The sequence below is a fragment of the Mustela lutreola genome, chromosome 7 (genome assembly GCF_030435805.1).
Source record: "Mustela lutreola isolate mMusLut2 chromosome 7, mMusLut2.pri, whole genome shotgun sequence".
NCBI classification, from domain to species: Eukaryota; Metazoa; Chordata; class Mammalia; order Carnivora; family Mustelidae; genus Mustela; species Mustela lutreola.
Genome location: NC_081296.1, coordinates 16890282 through 16910068, shown reverse-complemented (window position 1 = coordinate 16910068; position 19787 = coordinate 16890282).

Sequence of the window (19787 nt, the reverse complement as noted above, 5' to 3'; positions counted from 1 at the left end):
ATGCAGCATATGATCTAGAGTTTAAAATTCATATTTGAATTACTTACATACCACCACATACATGAATTACATACTTACCACCACAAATGTAAACAACACTTATAAAATTGAAAAAGAAATAGATGATAATGATGTTAAGGAGAAGACTTTAATATTAAAAGCAATAAAATTGATATGTCTATTAGTAGAAATAAAAAATGGTCATATATTAACTAAAGTAAAATTTAGGGGTCCCTGGGTGACTCAATAGGTTAAGCAGCTGCCTTTAGCTCAGGTCATGATCCCAGAGTCCTGGGATTAATACCTGCATTGGGCTCACTGCTGGGTAATAAGCCTACCACTCAATCTTCCTCTGCCTGCCACTCTGCCAAATTGAGCTCTCTCTCTCCCTCTGTCAAATAAACAAAATCTTAAAAAAAAAAAAAGATAAATATAAAGTAACACTTACTGAAGATTTGGGGATGGTGATGTCATCAAGTTGGCAACATGGATGCATGGATGGATAAAGGTAAATGTATAGTCAAAACCAGATTCTCTAATATTGTAATGGCGATATATAAATCATTTACTAGTCTAGTTTAAAAGTTAAAAAAAACAAGCCTATTAAAAATAACTATAACTGCAATCATATGTTACTGAAAGTACAATATAAAAATGATCAAAAATGTAAAAACATCAATAACCTGTTGTTATAGAAGTATAAATTTTCTGTACACTATTGAAATTCAGTTGTTTTCAACATAAAATGGAATGTTATAACTAACGTATTTTATATAAGCTTAATGCTAAATATAAAAAAATATGTAGTCGATACACAAAAGATTTTGATAAAGAAGTTAAAACGCACTGCCACAAAAAGTCATTAGATTACAAAGAGAACAATACAGGAAATAAAGAGCAGAGCATCTACAGAAGAGCAATTAACAGCGAAACAAAACAGATAAACACTGGGGAAAGAAAAAAATTTAAAAGAAAAAGGGAGGGGAAGGCAAACCATTTTACACTTAACTATACGTAACAAACTGTTTCTGGAGGGGAGATGGGCAGGGGAATGGGCTAATTCAGTAATAATTATTAGGAGGTCACTTGTGATCAGCATTGAATGTTATATGTAAATGGCGAATTACTAAATTCTACTCCTGAAACTAATATTACACTATATATTAACTAAAATTTAAATAAATCATGAAATATCAAAAGAATGAAAGGCAAAAGTTAAGTCCTTACCTATCAATAATTACTTTAACTGTAAGTGAATGGAATCATCCAGTTGGAACACATACAAAGCTAGAATTGATTAAAAAAAACAAACAAAAATCACAAGATCCAACAATATGTTGCGTATAAAAGAATCACTTTAGCTTTAAGGACACACATGGACAGAGAGTAAAGCGATGGAAAAAGATATTCCAAGCTAAAGATAACAAAAGAAAACAAGAGTAGCATTAACTATAACAGACAAAATAGGGTTTATATAAGCTAAAAATCACCACAGGAGTCAAAGAAGGTCATTATACTATAAGCAAAGTGTCATCATTTCATCAATACAGTAATTGTAAATATCATGTACCTAATATTGAGCCACCAATATATAAAACAAATACTAAAAAAACAAAAAGGAGAAATAAATAGCAATACCATAATATCTGGGGACAATAATATCCCACTCTTACCTATGGATAGATCATCCAGACAGAAAATCAATAAGAAAATAGTGAATTTAAACACTATGCCTGGACAAATGGGTGGCTCAGTCAGTTAACCCTTTGCCTTTGGATCAGATCATGATCCCAGGGTTCTGAGATAGAGTCCCACATTGGGCTGCCTGCTCAGGAGGGGGTCTTCTCACTCTGTCTCTGCCCTTACCTCTTGCTCATTTTCTCTGCCCGGCTCTCTCAAACAAACAAACAAACAAAACAAAAAAAACAAACAAGAACTATGTCAAATGAACCAAACATATTTACAGGATATTCCATTTAATACTATCATAATAAATATTCTTCTCAAACACACGTGGAAAATTTTCTAGGATAGATCACATTTTAAACCACAAAACAAGAGTCCCCCCAAAATCAATAATATAGAAAGCATATTGAGTATATTTCCAGCCAAAATAATATGAAACTAGAAATCAATACAGAAGGAAATTTGGAAAATTTACAAACACACAGACATACACAGTTTTAAACAAACAAAAAATCAAAAAAAGAAGACAAAGTGGGAATAAAAATACATCTTGAGAAAAAAATATATATATCAAAAAATTATGAGAAGCAGCAAAAAGTTATAAAAGGAAATTTTGTAGCTATAAATGTATATTAAAAAAGATTTCAAATAAAGAACTTAATATAACAGCTCACAAAAACTACAAAGAGAACAAAGTAAACTTAAAAGTAGCAAAATGAAGGAAAAAAATAAAAATGAGGGCAGAAATAAATTAAATATAGAATTTAAAAAGTAGAAAGTTTTTATTAAATGGTAAATAAAGTTAGACTTGGTAATGATAAATTAAAAAAAAAACAGCTAGACTAACAGAAAAAAGAGAGAAGACTCAATAAAATCAGAAATGAAAAAGGAGACATTATCACAGATACCACAGAAAAATAAAGGATAAAAGACAGTTAAATGCTAGCGAATCAAAAGCCTAGAGGAAATGGACAAATTCCTAGGCACATACAACCTATCAAGACTGAATCATAAGGACATAAAAAATGTGAACAGACCAATAAGGGGTAAGGAGATTGAATCCATGATAAAAGACTTCTAACAAATAAAAGTCCAGAGTCAGATGATTTCCACAGTGAATTCTACCAAACACTTTAAGAAGAAATAATACAAACACTTTTAAAACCCTTCCCAAAAAGTTGAAGAGGTTGAAATACTCTGAGGCACATTTTACAAAGCCAGCATTATCTTGATATCAAAACCAGACAGGAGCACTACAAAAAAAAAAAAAAATCAACAACAAAAAGAACTACTGGATAATATCCCTGATAAATAAAAATGTTAAAATTCTCTACAAAATGCTACAAAACTGAATTCACCAGCACATATCAGTAAATTTGATGCATGATATTAATAGAATGATTAATAAAATCTCATATGATCAACTCAATATATGCAGAAAAGGCATTTGACAAAATTCAACACCCTTTCATAATAAAAATACTCACCTAACTGGGTACAGAAAGAATACACATAAACACAATAAAAACCACATATTCTGTGGAAGGATTCAAGGTGGCAGAGAAGTAGCAGGCTGAGGCGACTTCAGGTAGCAGGAGATCAGCTAGATAGCTTATCTAACCATTGGAAACACCTACAAATCTAATGGGAGATCAAAGAGAAGGAGAGCAACAATTCTAAAAACAGAAAATTGATCACTTTCTGAAAGGTAGAACCGGCAGAAAAGTGAACCCAAAAAACGGGAAGTTAGACCGTGGGGGGAGGGGCCAGCTCCCGGCAAGTGGTGGAGCAATGGAGCAGAAAATCAAGACTTTTTAAAAGTTTGATCCAATGAGGGATATCACCCCAGAGGCTAAACCAGAGTGAAGCCTAAGTGGGGTCAGCATAGCCCCAGGTGTCTCAGGGTCAGAGAAGGACCAGGGGTATCTGAGTGTCACAGAACTCACAGGTATTAGAGTGGGGAAGCTGGCTACAGAGACAAAGCTGAGGAGTGAGCTCTCAACCCAGGGTTACTTTGAACCAGGCATAGGCAGGGTGAGCTTGGAGCATGGCCAAGGGCAAGGGAGATGGGAGTAATTGAGCTCTTTTCTCCAAGCATGGCCAGAGGCCAGGGAGATGAGAATGACCAATGACTTTTCTCCAAGAGCGAATGACAGAGTGCTTTTCTCCAAGCATGGCCAGAGGCCGGGAAGATGGGAGTGATTAAGCACTTTTCTCTGAGGGTGCCCTGAGGAGTGGGGCCCTGAGCTCTCCACTCCTCTGGGCCGGATTGTGAGACCGCCATTATCATTCCATCATCCAGAACTCCACGGAAAGCCTTCAGGGAACAAAAGCTTCTGGATTACTTAGCCCTACCCCAGGTAAGGGCAGGACAAGTCCATCTCGGGCAAAGACACTTGATAATCAATACAACAGGCCCCTTCCCCAGAAGACCAACAAGAAACCCAGCCAAGATCAACTTCACTTACTAAGGAGAACAGTGGAATTCCAGAGGAGGAGAAAGCAAAACAAGGAATTCATGGCTTTCTCCCAATGATTCTTTAGTCTTGCAATAATATATTTTTCCTTTTTTCTTCGGATAATATATTTTTTAACTTTTACCCTTTCCTCTTTGAATGATTTTTTTTAAACTAGTTTATTTTTAAAATACCTTAAAAAATAATCATCTATTTTGAACCGTCATTATTATAGTCATATTTTATCCTCCATTGTATCTAACTATATATTTTTTTAAATGTACGGTTTTTTCTTCTAAAACATTTGGGGTATAACTTCTCCTAATAGATCAAAATATACCCTACATCTACCTCCAAGATTGTTCTAGTGTCCAGCCTGAGAAAATTCTCTCCAGTTTATTTTTCATTATTGTCCCAACCAACTTGCTCTATCAACTTATGTTTTAGAAATTAAATTTTTTTCCTCATTTTTATAGGTTTATTCCATCCCTTCATTGTGCCTACTCTTATATGTCTTTCATGCTTTAAAAACCTTGGGAGGTAGTTTCCTCTAAGAGACCAAAATACTCCCAAAATTAAGAGAGTGACCCTGTTCTAGTCACAAGTCTAGTATATATATATATATATATATATTTTTTTTTTTCTTTTTTAATATTTTTTCCTTGTTTTCTTTTTTTTTAAAGCATTTTTTCCCCTGAACTTATTTTTTATCCCCTTTCGTTCTCCCACAACTTGGGGTCTCTTCTGATTTGGTTAAAGCAAATTTTCCAGGGGTCTTTACCATCCTTTTAGCATTTAATTGCTCCTTTGTATATTCTTATATGCTCAAAATGACAAGGTGGAAAAACTCACTGCAAGAAAAAGAACAAGAAGCAGTACCAAAGCTAGGGACCTAATAAAAACAGACATTGGTAATATGACAGAACTAGAGTTCAGAATGACAACTCTCAGGGTTCTAGATGGGCTTGAAAAAGGCATGGAAGATATTAGAGAAACCCTCTCCAGAGATATAAAAGCCCTTTCTGGAGAAATAAAAGAACTAAAATCTAACCAAGTTGAAATCAAAAGAGCTATTAATGAGGTGCAATAAAAAATGGAAGTTCTTACTGCTAGGATAAATGAGGTAAAAGAATTAGTGATATAGAAGACCAAATGATGGAGAATAAAGAAGCTGAGCAAAAAAGAGAGACAAACAAATACTGGACAACGAGGAGAGAATTTAAGAGATAAGTGAAACTATAAGACGACACAACATTAGAATAATTGGGATCCCAGAAGAAGAAGAAAGAGAGAGAGGGGAGCAGAAGGTATATTGGAGATAATTTTTGTAGAGAATTTCCCTAATATGGCAAAGGGAACATACATCAAAATCCAGGAGATGCAAAGAATGACCCTCAAAATCAATCAAAATAGATCCACACCCTGCAACCTGATAGTAAAATTTACAACTGTTAATGACAAAGGGAAAATCCTGAAAGCACCCTGGGAAAAGAAGTCTGTATTGTACAACAGTAAAAACATTTGACTGGCAGCAGACTTATCCACAGAGACCTGGCAGGCCAGAAAGAACTGGCATGATATATTCAGAGTGTTAAGTGAGAAAAACGTGCAGCCAAGAATACTATATCCAGCTAGGCTATCATTGAAAATAGAAGGAGAGATTAAAAAGCTACCAGGACAAACAAAAGCTGAAAGAATTTGCAAACACCAAACCAACTCTCCAGGAAATATTGAAAGGGGTCCTCTAAGCAAAGAGAGAGCCTAAAAATAGTAGATCAGAAAGGAACACAAACAATATACAGTAACAGTCACATTATAGGCAATACAATGCCACTAAATTCATATCTCTCAATAGTTATCCTGAATGTAAAGGGCCTAAATGTACCAATCAAAAGACACAGGGTATCAGAATGGATAAAAAGCAAAACCCGTCAATATGCTGCCCATGAAACTCATCATAGACCCGAAGATACCCCCCAGATTGAATGAGAGGGGGTGGAAAACAATTTACCATGCTAATGGACATCAGAAGAAAGCTGGGGTGGCAATCCTTATATCAGATCAATTAGATTTTAAGCCAAAGACTATAATGAGAGATCAGGAAGGACACTATATCATACTCAAAGGGTCTGTCCAACAAGAAGACCTGACAATTTTAAATATCTATGTCCTTAACATGGGAGCAGCCAACTACATAAACCAATTAATAACAAAATCAAAGAAACACATCGACAATAATAAAATAATAGTAGGGGAATTAACACTCCCCTCATTGAAATGGACAGATCATCCAAGCAACAGATCAACAAGGAAAAAGGCCTTAAATGACACACTGGACAAGATGGACAACACAGGTATATTCAACAGACTCCATCCCAAAATAACAGATACACATTCTTCTCTAGTGCACATGGAACATTCTCCAGAATAGACCACATCCTGGGTCATAAATCAGATCTCAATCATTATCAAACGATTGGGATCATCCCCTGCATATTCTCAGACCACAATGCTCTCAAACTAGAACACAAATACATGGAGGCTAAACAGCATCCTTCTAAAAAATGAATTGGTCAACCAGGAAATTAAAGAAGTATTGAAAAAATTCAGGGAAACTAATGATAATGAAAACAAAAGTGTTCAAGATATGTGGGATACAGCAAAGGTAGTAAATGTTAAGTGTTTATCATTATTTCAGCCATGTTTTTCTATGCTTAACTGCTCAAAGAAATTACACAGTCTGGTTTCTAAATATTATACCAGGCTGTTAAACTAATGCAAAGTGTTTTATGGAATTTTCTATAACACCATCTAGATTTTCTACATTGGCTGTCACTCCTGAAAATTCTCAGTTTATAAATGTGCATGCATTGAAACAGCATATATTTACATTATAGTTAATACTCACTGGTTATTTACCTGGTTTATTACTGTATTTTAATCCTTTCTAATTGTTCACTTTCTTCCATGTTTCCCCCTTATTTCTACAAATGTCAATCAATCACATGTTATGTAAAGTGAAACAAAGAGGAACAGCTCTTAGTAGAAAGGATTAATAGGTGATTTGATGTTACTCTGTGAGATATTAAGTAATAGGCAAGGTATTTCCATATCATCATTTTAATATATTTCAGGAATAAAGCATAGTTGTTTTGCTTTAATTAAACCTTCATTTCGTCGTTTTATATATATATATATTTTTTTTCCTAACTCACAAGTCCTCCCTTCATGTCCCATTCAAAACCCACTCATTTTATGGATTAATTGTTTTATCTTCCCAGTACAATCTTCATTTAACTTATTGCTGTGGTGTGCTCCTTTGGCAGCACATATATTAACTTATTGTTCTGGGTATACAAAAGGATAGGAATAGAATATTTTGTAATATGATATTTTGTCCTTTCTACACTACAGAGTCTGTGTAAGCATTCTTTGATCAGAGACCTAAGGAGGAGGTCCAAATTGAAGAAAAACAAACAGAAAAAAGGAAAATGTTCTCAGCCTTTTCTTGTAGTTTCATTTGCAGGAACCACAGAAGCAAAGATATTAAAATGGTTTTTTTTCTTATTTTTTAAAAGTAGTTTTAAGCTTTTTATTGGATTATGCTCCCTTAAACTCATCTGATACCATGAATAGAAAACCAAAGCAATCCACCAAACATTCTTTCATGATGTTGCCTTTAAACATGTTGCCTTTAAAAATTTTACAGAGTAGTCTCATCTGTAGAGTAGATGAGCCTTGACTCAAAAGTGTCATCAAAGACTGTGGTCACACTTTTCTTGCCACACACCCGCTGCTCCTGCCATGGCAGGCTCTCCTGCTTCATGACCGTTTCCCGACAGTAAGGCCAACGGCTCCTTCTCTTCTCCCGGGGCGGCGTGCTGTGCCTTCCCCAGACATGCTCCTGGGGAGTGCAGTGACAGACGACTCCCTTTCCTTAAGGCTGTTTCCACAGGCATAACCACGCTTCTCTCCCAGGCCGAGGGGATGCCGGACAAAGAGGATTTCGCTCCATGCGGGTGTATTACACCGTGCTTTGGAGACAAACTCAGACAAGCAGCAGCTGCATCCCACAGACCCGACTCTGATTTCCCCAAGAATGCTGTGCTTTCCCAGAGGGGATGCCCAGGCAAAGAGGCTTTTGCTCTATGCGGGTTTCTCCCAATATGCTGAGAATACTAAGGTAAGGCAACCAGCAAGAGCAGCCCAGAGAAATGACTCTGATTTCCCAGCGATGGCTATGCTTTCGCAGAGGTGTTCAGCTTGCTGCGAACCGCACTTCGCTGCTGCTTCTTCAGCAACGCTTTGGGCGTTTGCTCTGTCCCGTCAGAAATGAAGAGCGGTGGGAGAGCTGGTGCCTCTTAGGCCTTGCTTTCCTGGGCTCCATGTATGCGTCCTGGGTTCACCGTGCCAAGCCGAAATAAGCAGAAACATTCACAACCCTGCATGGCCTAGGATGGCACTCTATGCACTCTACAATCTCCCAGTGTAGGAAACGCTAGGCCTTTTGCTCTGGCGCTCAAGCCCATCTGCAGAAGGGACAGGTGGCCAAGGAGCTGCTTTTCCCTTGAGCCCAGGGGCACAGCACAGGCATGCCTTCTGCTCCTCAGAGTGGAGCACGCACCCCTACCTATTCGGCCCCTTGTGTCTTCCTCTCAGACAGGTTTCCAATTCTCCACACAGAGAGTGTGTGACACTTGTCTTGCCACCGGCCCACTTTTCCTACCGGGGCAGACTCTCCTGCTTCGCGACTGTTTCATGACAACAGGGCCAACGGCACCTTCTCTTCTCCCAGGGCGGCATGCTTCACCTTCCTCAGACTTGTTCCTGGGGGGCTCAGTGACAGATTTGTCCCTTTCCTTAAGGCCCTTTGCAGATGTGCAACCACTCTTCTCGCTCAGGCAGAGCGGGGATGCTAGGGAAAAAAGAATTTTGCTCCATGTGGGATTCAGCTAACGTGCTGCGGAGACTAGCTCAGGCGAGCAGCAGCAGCATCCCAAAAACACGATTCTGATTTCCCAACAAATGCTGTGCTTTCCCAGAGGAGATGCCCGGGGAAAAGAGGATTTGGCTGTATGAGGGGTTTCTCCCACAGTGAGACTGGGCTCCGGCAAGAAGCAGCAGCAGCCAGCAGATCCAACTCTCATTTCTCAGCGAATGCTGTGCTTTCGCAGAGGCTTTGGGCTTGGAGCGAACAGCACTTCGCCTCTGTTTCCTCAGCAAGGCTTCATTCGTGTCAGGGAAGAGAGTTGCGGGAGAGTTGGTGCCTCTTGGGCCTTGCTTTCCCGGCTCCATGGTCGCGTACTGGATTCAAACTGCCAAGGTGAAATAAGCATACACAGCCTCCACCCTGCAGCAGCGTGCATGGCCTACGATGGCACTGTGCTCACAATGCCATCTCCCAGTGTAGGCAAGGTCTGCCCTTTTGCTCTGGCGTTCAGGTGGACAGGGGACTAGGCCAGTGCTTTCTCCAGCCGAGAAGAGACGCGACAGGATCAATGTACACCACCCGCGCCCTGGGATGGGGAGTAACTGTTCCTCCTTCCCCGGGACACCCACTGCCTCCGCAAACGCTACCACATCCTGAAGGAAGACGGCTTCTGACTGCCCGTTCCTCCTGGAGCTGTTACTGTGAGTTCAGGGCGGGGCACCTGGAAGCAAGCCCACTTCTGCCCTATGGACAGGTGGCCAAGTAGCAGCTGTCCCCTTGGGCCCAGAGGCACAAGACAGGCCAGCTTTCTGCCCAGATGCCTTCCTCACAGTGGAGCACGCGCCCCTGCCCTCGTCGTATCTTCATGTCTCCTTAGCAGCCAGGCGTTGGTCTCCCCGCACAGGAAGCGGGTTACACTTGTCTTGCCACCGGCCCACTCTTCCTGACAGTGCCGGCTCTCATGCTTCGCGACCTTTTCCCGACAATAAGGCCAACGGCTCCTTCTCTTCTCCCGTGAAGCATGCTGCACCTTCCCCAGACATGCTCCTGGGGAGCGAAGTGACAGACTTGTCCCTTTCCTTAAGGCTCTTCCCACAGGAGCAACCAAGCATCTCTCTCAGGCAGAGGGGATGCCTGGGCAAAGAGGATTTTGCTCCATGCCGGTTTATTACACCGTGCTGTGGAGACTAGCTCAGGCAAGCAGCAGCAACATCCCACAGACCTGACTCTGATATCCCAAAGAAAGCTGTGCTTTCCCAGAGGGGATGCCTGGGCAAAGAGGCTTTTGCTCTATGCGGATTTTTCCCACCATGCTGCGAATACTAGGCTAAGGCAAGAAGCAAGAACAGCCCACAGAACCGACTCCGATTTCCCAGCCAATGCTATGCTTTCGCAGAGGTTTTCAGCTTGGCACGAACTGCACTTCTCTGCTGCTTCCTCAGCATGGCTTTGGGCGTTAGCTCTGTTCCGTCATGGAAGAAGAGCCCTGGAGAGCTGGTGCCTCCTTGGCGATGCTTTCCCGGGCTCCATGTTCACGCCCCGGGTTCCACCTGCCAACCCAAACTAAACAGACACAGTCAACCCTGCAGCAGCATGCGTGTCCTAAGGTGGCACTCTGCCAACTTCCATCTCCTGGCGTAGGCAAGGCTTGGCCTTTTGCTCTGGCGCTCAGGCGGACTTGGGATCTAGGCCAGTGCCTTCCTCACAGGAGAGGAGAGGCAACAGGATCCCTGCACACCGCCCGTGCACTGGGATGTGAAGTTGTGGGGGACTGTACCCACTCCTTCCCCAGCACACTTCCTGCCACCGACAACGCTGCCACATCTTGGAGGAAGATGGCATCTGACTGCCCATTTCTCCAGGGAGCTGTTTCTGCGAGTTCCAGTTATGGCTACTGGTGGCAAGCCCAAGTCTGCCCTAGGAACAGGTGGCCAAGGAGATGCTGTCCCCTTAGGACCAGAGGCACAGTACAGGCCTGCCTTCTGCCCAGACACCTTCCTCTGTGTGGAGCACGCGTGCCTACCCTAGTCGTCCCCTTGTGTCTCCTTAGGAGCCAGGCTTGTCTCTCCGCACAGGGAGTGGGTGACACTTTTATTGCCATCAATTCGCTGTTCCTAGCAGGGTAGGCTCTCCTGCATCGAGACTGTCTCCCGACAACAAGGCCACCGGCACCGTCTCTTCTCCCGGGGCGGCGTGCTGCGCCTTCCCCAGAATTGCTCGTGGGGAGCATGGTGAAAGACGTGTCCCTTTCCTTAAGGGCATTTCCAGATGTGCAACCACGCTTCTCTCTCAGACAGAGGGGATGCTAGGGCAAGGAGAATTTCGCTCCATGCGGGTTTTTTCCACCGTGCTGTGGAGACTAGCGCAGGCAAGCAGCAGCAGCATCCCACAAACACGATTCTGATTTCCCAACAAATGCTGTGCTTTCCCAGAGGAGATGCCTGGGGAAAAGAGGCTTTCGCTGTATGCAGGTATCTCCCACTGTGAACTGGTCTCAGGCAAGCAGCAGCAGCAGCCCGCAAATCCGACTCTGATTTCTCAGCGAATGCTGTGCTTTCATAGAAGTTTTGGGCTTGGAGTGAACCTCACTTCGCCGCTGCTTCCTCAGAAAGCCTCAGTCTCGTCAGGGAAGAAGTGCTGCGGGAGAGTTAGTGCCTCTTGGGCCTTGCTTTCCCGGGCTCCATGTTCGCGTCCTGGGTTCACCCCTCAATTCGAAATAAGCAGACACAGCCTCGACCCTGCAGCAGCGTGCGTGGCCTGGGATGGCACTCTGCTCACAATGCTATCTCCCAGCGTAGGCACGGCCTGCCCTTTTGCTCTAGCATTCAGGTGGACAGGGGACTAGGCTAGTGCCTTCTTCAGCCGAGAGGAGACGGGACAGGATCACTGCACACCGCCCGCGCCCTGCGATGGGGAGTAATTGGTAACTGTCCCTCTTCCTGGGGCACCCGCTGCCTCCGCCAATGCTGCCACATCCTGGAGGAAGGCAGCATATGATTGCCCGTTCCTCCAGGAGTTGTTTCTGCGAGTTCAGGACCGGGCGCCTGGTGCAAGCCCACTTCTGCCCTATGGACAGGTGGCCAAGGAGCTGCTGCCCCTTGGGCCCAGAGGCACAGGAGAGGCCTGCCTTCTGCCCAGACTCCGTCCTCAGAGTGGAGCACGCGTGCCTGCTCTAGTTGTTCGCTCGTGTCTTCTTAGCAGCCAGGCTTCCTTCTCTCCATACAGGGAGCGGGTGACACATGTCTTGCCACCCGCCTGCTGTTCCTGACATTGCAGGATCTCCTGCTTCGCAACCTTTTCCCGACAATAAGGACAACGGCACATTCCCTTCCCCCAGAGCGTCGTGCTGCCCCTTCCCAGACATGCATGCTCCTGGGGAGTGCAGTGACAGATGTGTCCCTTTCCTTAAGGCTGTTTCCTCAGGCGCAACCAGGCTTCTCGTGCAGGCATAAGAGATGCCTGAAAAAGAGTATTTCGCTCCATGAGGGTTTATTACAAAGTGCTGTGTAGAATGCTGTGCTTTTCGCAGCACGGTGGGAGAAACCCACATAGAGCGAAAGACTCTTTGCCTGGGCGTTCCCTCTGGGAAAGCACCGCATTCTTTGGGAAATCAGAGTCAGGTCTGTGGGATACTGCTGCTTGCCTGAGAAGGTCTCCACAGCACGGTGTAATAAACCCGCATGGAGCGAAATCCTCTTTGCCCCGGCAGCCCCACTGCCCGAGAGAGAAGCGTGGATGCGCCTTTGGAAAGAGCCTTAAGGAAAGGGACACGTCTGTCACTGCGCTCCCCAGGAGCATGTCTGGGGAATGTGCAGAAGGCCGCCTCGGGACAAAAGAAGGAGCCTTTGGTGTTATTGTCCAGAAACGGTCGCGAAGCAGGACAGCCGGGCCTGTGAGGAACAGCGTGTCAGTGGCAAGAAAAGTTTCACCCTCTACCTGTGCAGAGAAATGTGAGCCTGGCTGCTAAGGAGACACGAGAGGACGACTAGGGCAGGGGCGCGTGCTCCACTCTGAGGAAGGAGTCTGAGCAGAAAGCAGGCCTGTCCTGTGCTTCTGGGACCAAGGGGACATTAGCTCAAGACCACCTGTCAATAGGGCAGAAGTGGGTTTGCTACCAGGCGCTCGGCCCTGAACTCGCAGAAACAGCTCCAGGAGGAACGGGCAGATAGATGCCGTCCTCCTCCAGGATGTGGAAGCGTTCGCGGAGGCACGGGGAGTCCGGGAAAGGAGAGGGGACAGCCCCCCACAGCTCCCCATCACAGTGCATGGGCGGTGTGCAGGGATCCTGTCACCTCTCCTCTCCTGTGGAAAAGGCACTGGCCACGTCCCCGAGTCCACCTGAGCGCCAGAGTAAAAGGTCAAGCCTCACTTACGCCAGGAGATTGTAGTGGGCATAGAGTGCCATCCTAGGCCACGCACGCTGCTGCAGGGTGGAGGCTGTGTCTGCTTATTTTGCCATGACAGAACCCAGGACGCGAAAATGGAGCCCGGGAAAGCAAAGCCAAAGAGAAACCAGTTCTCCTGCAGCTCTTCTTCCCTGACGCGACAGAGCGATCGCCCAAAGCATTGCTGAGGAATCAGCGGTGAAGTGCTGTTGGCTCCAAGCTCAAACCCTTTGCAAAAGTACAGCATTTGCTGAGATATCAGAGTCGGTTCTGCTGGCTGCTGCTGCTTGCCTGAGCCCAGTCTCACGGTGAAAGAAACCCGCATAGAGTGAAAGCCTCTTTGTGTGTGCTCCCCTCTGGGAGAGCGCAGTATTTGTGGAGAAATCAGAATCGTGTTTGTGGGATGCGGCTGCTGCTTCCCTGAGCTAGTCTCCGCAGCATAGTGGAAGAAACCCGCATGGAGCGAAATTCTCCTTGCCCTAGCATCCCATCTGCCTGAGAGAGAAGCGTGGTTGCACATCTGGAAAGGGCCTTAAGGAAAGGGACACGTCTGTCACTGCACTCCCCAAGAGCATGTCTGGGGAAGGTGCAGCATGCTTCCTGGGTGAAGGAGCCGTTGGCATTTTTGTCGGGAGACAGTCGCGAAGCAGAAGAACCTGCCATGGCAGGAACAGCAGGTGGGTGGCAAGACAAGTGTCACCTGCTCCCTGTGCGGAGAGAATGAAGCCTGGTTCATGAGGAGATACGAGGGAACGACTAGGGCAGGCGCGCGTGCTCTACTCTGAGGAAGGACTCTGTGCGGAAGGGAGGCCTGTCCTGTGCTCTGGTCCCACAGAGACATCATCTCCTTGGCCACCTGTCCGTACGGCAGGCTTGTGCTTGCCACCAGGCACCATACCCCGAACTCGATGAAACAACTTCCTGGAGAAACGGAAGTCAGATGCCCTCTTCCTCCAAGATGTGGCAGCGTTGTCCGTAGCAAGGGGTATGCTGGGGAAGGAGTAACACTCTCCCACAACACCTCATCCCTGTGCACGTGCGGTGTGCAGGGATCCTGTCCTCTCTCCTCTACTGTGGGGAAGGCACTGGCCTAGTCTCCGAAACAGCCTGAGCAACAGAGCAAAAGGCCAAGCCTTGCCTACGCCAGAAGATGGTACTGTGCATAGAGTGCCATCCTAGGTCACGCACGCTGCTGCGGGTTGTGGCTGTGTCTGCTTAGTTCGTCCTGGCAGGGTGAACCCAGGGCGCGAACATGGAGCCCGGAAAGCAAGGCCCAAGAGGCACCAGCTCTTCCATAGCTCTTCTTCCCTGACGCGACAGAGCGAACGCCCAAATCCTTCCTGAGGAAGCAGCAGCGAAGCGGTTCGCGCCAAGATCAAAACTATTGTGAAAGCATAGCAGTCGCTGGGAAATCAGAGTCGGTTCTGTGGGCTGCTCTTGCTGCCTGCCTTAGTCTAGTATTCACAGCACGGTGGGTGAAACCCTCATAGAACGAAAGCCTCTTTGCCCTGGCATCCCCTCTGGCAAAGCACAGCATACTTTGGGAAATCAGAGTCGGGTCTGTGGGATGCTGCTGCTGTTTGCCTGAGCTAGTCTCCACAGCACGGTATAATAAACCCGCATGGAGCGAAATCCTCATTGACGGGCATCCCTTCTGCCTGAGAGAGATGCTTGGTTGCGCTTGTGGGAAGAGCTTTAAGGAAAGGGACACCTCTGTCACTTCGCTCCCCAGGAGCATGTCTGGGGAAGGTGCAGCAGGCTGCCCCGGGAGACGAGAAGGAGCTGTTAGCCTTGTTTTCAGAAACGGTCTTGAAGCAGGAGAGTCGGTCCTGTCAGGAACAGCGGGCCGGTGGCAAGACATGTGTCACCCGCTCCCTGTGCGGAGAGACGGAAACCTGGCTGCTAAGGAGAGACGTGGGGACGACTAGGGCAAGGGCGCTTGCTCCACTGTGAGGAAGGAGTCTGGGCAGAAGGCATGCCTGTCCTGGGCCCCTGGGCCCAAGGGGCAGCAGCTCCTTGGCCACTTGTCACTTGTGCAGACATGTGCTTGCCACTAGGCGCCTACACTGAACTGGCAGATGTAGCTCCCTGAAAGAACGGACCATCAGTAACCGTCCTCCTCCATGATGTGGAAGCATTCGCGGAGGCACGGGTTGTCCCGGGAAGGAGTGAGGACAGTCCACCACTACTCCCCATCCTAGTGCACGGGCGGTGTGCAGGGATCCTGTCGCCTCTCCTCTTTTGTGAGGAAGGCACTCGCCTAGTCCCCTATTCCACGTGAGCACCAGATCAAAATGCCACGCCTCGCCTACGCCAGGAGATGGTAGTGGGCATAGAGTGCCATCCTAGGCCACGCACGCTGCTGCAGGGTTGTGACTGTGTCTGCTTATTTTGGCTGGTAGTTTGATCCCAGGATGCGAAAATGGAGCCCGGTAAAGCAAAGCCAAGGAGGAATTAGCTCTCCCGCAGCACTTCTACCCTGACGGGACAGATCGAACGCCCAAAGCCTTGCTGAGGAAGCAGCGGCGAAGTGGTGTTGGCTCCAAGCCCAAAGCCTTTGCGAAAGGACAGCATTTGCTGAGAAATCAGAGTCGGTTCTGCTGGCTGCTGCTGCTTCCCTGAGTCCACTCTCACGGTGGGAGAAACCCGCATAGAGCGAAAGCCTCTTTGCCCGGGCATCCCCTCTGGGAAAGCACAGCATTCTTGGGGAAATCAGAGTCGGGTCTGTGGGATGCTGTTGCTGCTTGCCTGAGCTAGTCTCCATAGCACGGTGTAATTTACCGGCATGGAGCGAAATCCTCTTTGCCCGGGCATCCGCTTTGCCTGAGAGAGATGCTTGGTTGCGCCTATGGAAAGAGCCTTAAATAGGGACACGTCTGTCACTGCACTCCCCAGGAGCATGTCTAGGGAAGGTGCAGCATGCCGAACCGGGAGAAGAGAAGGAGCCGTTGGCCTTGCTGTCGGGAAACGGTAGTGAAGCAGCAGAGCCTGCCCTGTTGGGGACAGCGGGCCGGTGGCAAGACAAGTGTCACCCGCTCCTTGTGTGGAGATATGGAAGCCTGGCTGCTAAGGGACACGAGAGGACTAGGGCAGGGGCGCGTGCTCCATTCTGAAGTAGTTTGAGCAGAAGGCAGGCCTGTCCTGTGCCTCTGGGCCCAGGGGGACAGCAGCTCATGGGCCACATGTCCATAGGGCAGACGTGGGCTTGCCACCAGGCGCCCGGCCCTGAACTCGCAGAAACAGCTCCAGGAGGAACGGGCAGTTAGATGCTGTCCTCCTCCAGGATGTGGAAGCGTTCGCGGAGGCACGGGGTGTCCGGGGAAGGAGTGAGGTAAGTTCCCCACAGCTCCCCATCCCAGTGCACGGGCGGTGTGCAAGTATCCTGTTGCCTCTCCTCTTCTGTGGTGAAGGCACTGGCCTAGTCTCTGAGTCCGCCTGAGCGCCAGAGCAAAAGGCCAATTGTTGCCTACACTGGGAGATGGTAGTGTGCATAGAGTGCCATCCTAGGCCATGCACGCTGCTGTGGGTTGTGGCTGTGTCTGCTTAGTTCGTCCTGGCAGGTTGAACCCAGGACGTGAACATAGAGCCCCGTAAACCAAGGCCCAGTATCTCACAGAGTAACATCAAATCACCTATTAATCCTTTCTACTAACAGCTGTTCCTCTTTGTTTCACTTTACATAACATGTGATGGATTGACATTTGTAGAAATAAGGGGGAAACATGGAAGAAAGTGAACAATTAGAAAGGATTAAAATACAGTAATAAACCAGGTAAATAACCAGTGAGTATTAACTATAATGTAAATATATGCTGTTTCAATGCATGCACATTTATAAACTGAGAATTTTCAGGAGTGACAGCCAATGTAGAAAATCTAGATGGTGTTATAGAAAATTCCATAAAACCCTTTGCATTAGTTTAACAGCCTGGTAGAATATTTAGAAACCAGACTGTGTAATTTCTTTGAGCAGTTAAGCATAGAAAAACATGGCTGAAATAATGATAAACACTTAACATTTACTTAACTTTTTGTTAATTTTTATCCTTTAATGCCCCTATTGTGTTCATAATGTCCTAAGTATTTGTGGTTGTTAGAGCAAAGTAAATTTGAAAATTTCCTTGGGGAGGGGAAATGGTATCTGTTTGTAAAACAAAACAAAACAAAACAAAAACACAGGGCACCTTTCTTATGGTTGTGAGCTGCCCTTCCCTTACTGCTCAATGCATTTTCATTAACACCCATCTCACAGTCCATAGGAAACCATCTGTGTTCCCATCTTTAAGAAATTTTATCCTACAAGTCTTTCCCCATGACGCTGTTAGCTATTACATAAATCAAACAGACATTCAACCTCTTGGAATGGAATCAGAAACCCACAAAGCTGACTGCTGTCAGGACTCATAAGGAAGGCAATTAATAAATTTATTATTTAGGAGTGGAGTTGTTTGCTTTCCAAAAATCCATGCAAAATTGGAATGTTATCCGGAGTGTATATCAAACTAACGAAGCTAAAAGTGTCTTTTTATCTCAGGTTCACCCATTTGACAATCATTATATTTTCTCCTTTATCTCGGGTTTGGTCAGCCATGCTAGTGTCAGAACACTTAATTCATTCAGTCAATCAACAAAGACTTATTTAGTACTAACTTTTTGTGGGTGGGATGAATAAGACAAATATCTGCCACAATGCAGCATATGATCTAGAGTTTAAAATTCATATTTGAATTACTTACATACCACCACATACATGAATTACATACTTACCACCACAAATGTAAACAACACTTAATAAAATTGAAAAAGAAATAGATGATAATGATGTTAAGGAGAAGACTTTAATATTAAAAGCAATAAAATTGATATGTCTATTAGTAGAAATAAAAAATGGTCATATATTAACTAAAGTAAAATTTAGGGGTCCCTGGGTGACTCAATAGGTTAAGCAGCTGCCTTTAGCTCAGGTCATGATCCCAGGGTCCTGGGATTAATACCTGCATTGGGCTCACTGCTGGGTAATAAGCCTACCACTCAATCTTCCTCTGCCTGCCACTCTGCCAAATTGAGCTCTCTCTCTCCCTCTGTCAAATAAACAAAATCTTAAAAAAAAAAAAAAGATAAATATAAAGTAACACTTACTGAAGATTTGGGGATGGTGATGTCATCAAGTTGGCAACATGGATGCATGGATGGATAAAGGTAAATGTATAGTCAAAACCAGATTCTCTAATATTGTAATGGTGATATATAAATCATTTACTAGTCTAGTTTAAAAGTTAAAAAAAACAAGCCTATTAAAAATAACTATAACTGCAATCATTTGTTACTGAAAGTACAATATAAAAATGATCAAAAATGTAAAAACATCAATAACCTGTTGTTATAGAAGTATAAATTTTCTGTACACTATTGAAATTCAGTTGTTTTCAACATAAAATGGAATGTTATAACTAACGTATTTTATATAAGCTTAATGCTAAATATAAAAAAATATGTAGTCGATACACAAAAGATTTTGATAAAGAAGTTAAAACGCACTGCCACAAAAAGTCATTAGATTACAAAGAGAACAATACAGGAAATAAAGAGCAGAGCATCTACAGAAGAGCAATTAACAGCGAAACAAAACAGATAAACACTGGGGAAAGAAAAAAATTTAAAAGAAAAAGGGAGGGGAAGGCAAACCATTTTACACTTAACTATACGTAACAAACTGTTTCTGGAGGGGAGATGGGCAGGGGAATGGGCTAAGTCAGTAATAATTATTAGGAGGTCACTTGTGATCAGCATTGAATGTTATATGTAAATGGCGAATTACTAAATTCTACTCCTGAAACTAATATTACACTATATATTAACTAAAATTTAAATAAATCATGAAATATCAAAAGAATGAAAGGCAAAAGTTAAGTCCTTACCTATCAATAATTACTTTAACTGTAAGTGAATGGAATCATCCAGTTGGAACACATACAAAGCTAGAATTGATTAAAAAAAACAAACAAAAATCACAAGATCCAACAATATGTTGCGTATAAAAGAATCACTTTAGCTTTAAGGACACACATGGACAGAGAGTAAAGCGATGGAAAAAGATATTCCAAGCTAAAGATAACAAAAGAAAACAAGAGTAGCATTAACTATAACAGACAAAATAGGGTTTATATAAGCTAAAAATCACCACAGGAGTCAAAGAAGGTCATTATACTATAAGCAAAGTGTCATCATTTCATCAATACAGTAATTGTAAATATCATGTACCTAATATTGAGCCACCAATATATAAAACAAATACTAAAAAAACAAAAAGGAGAAATAAATAGCAATACC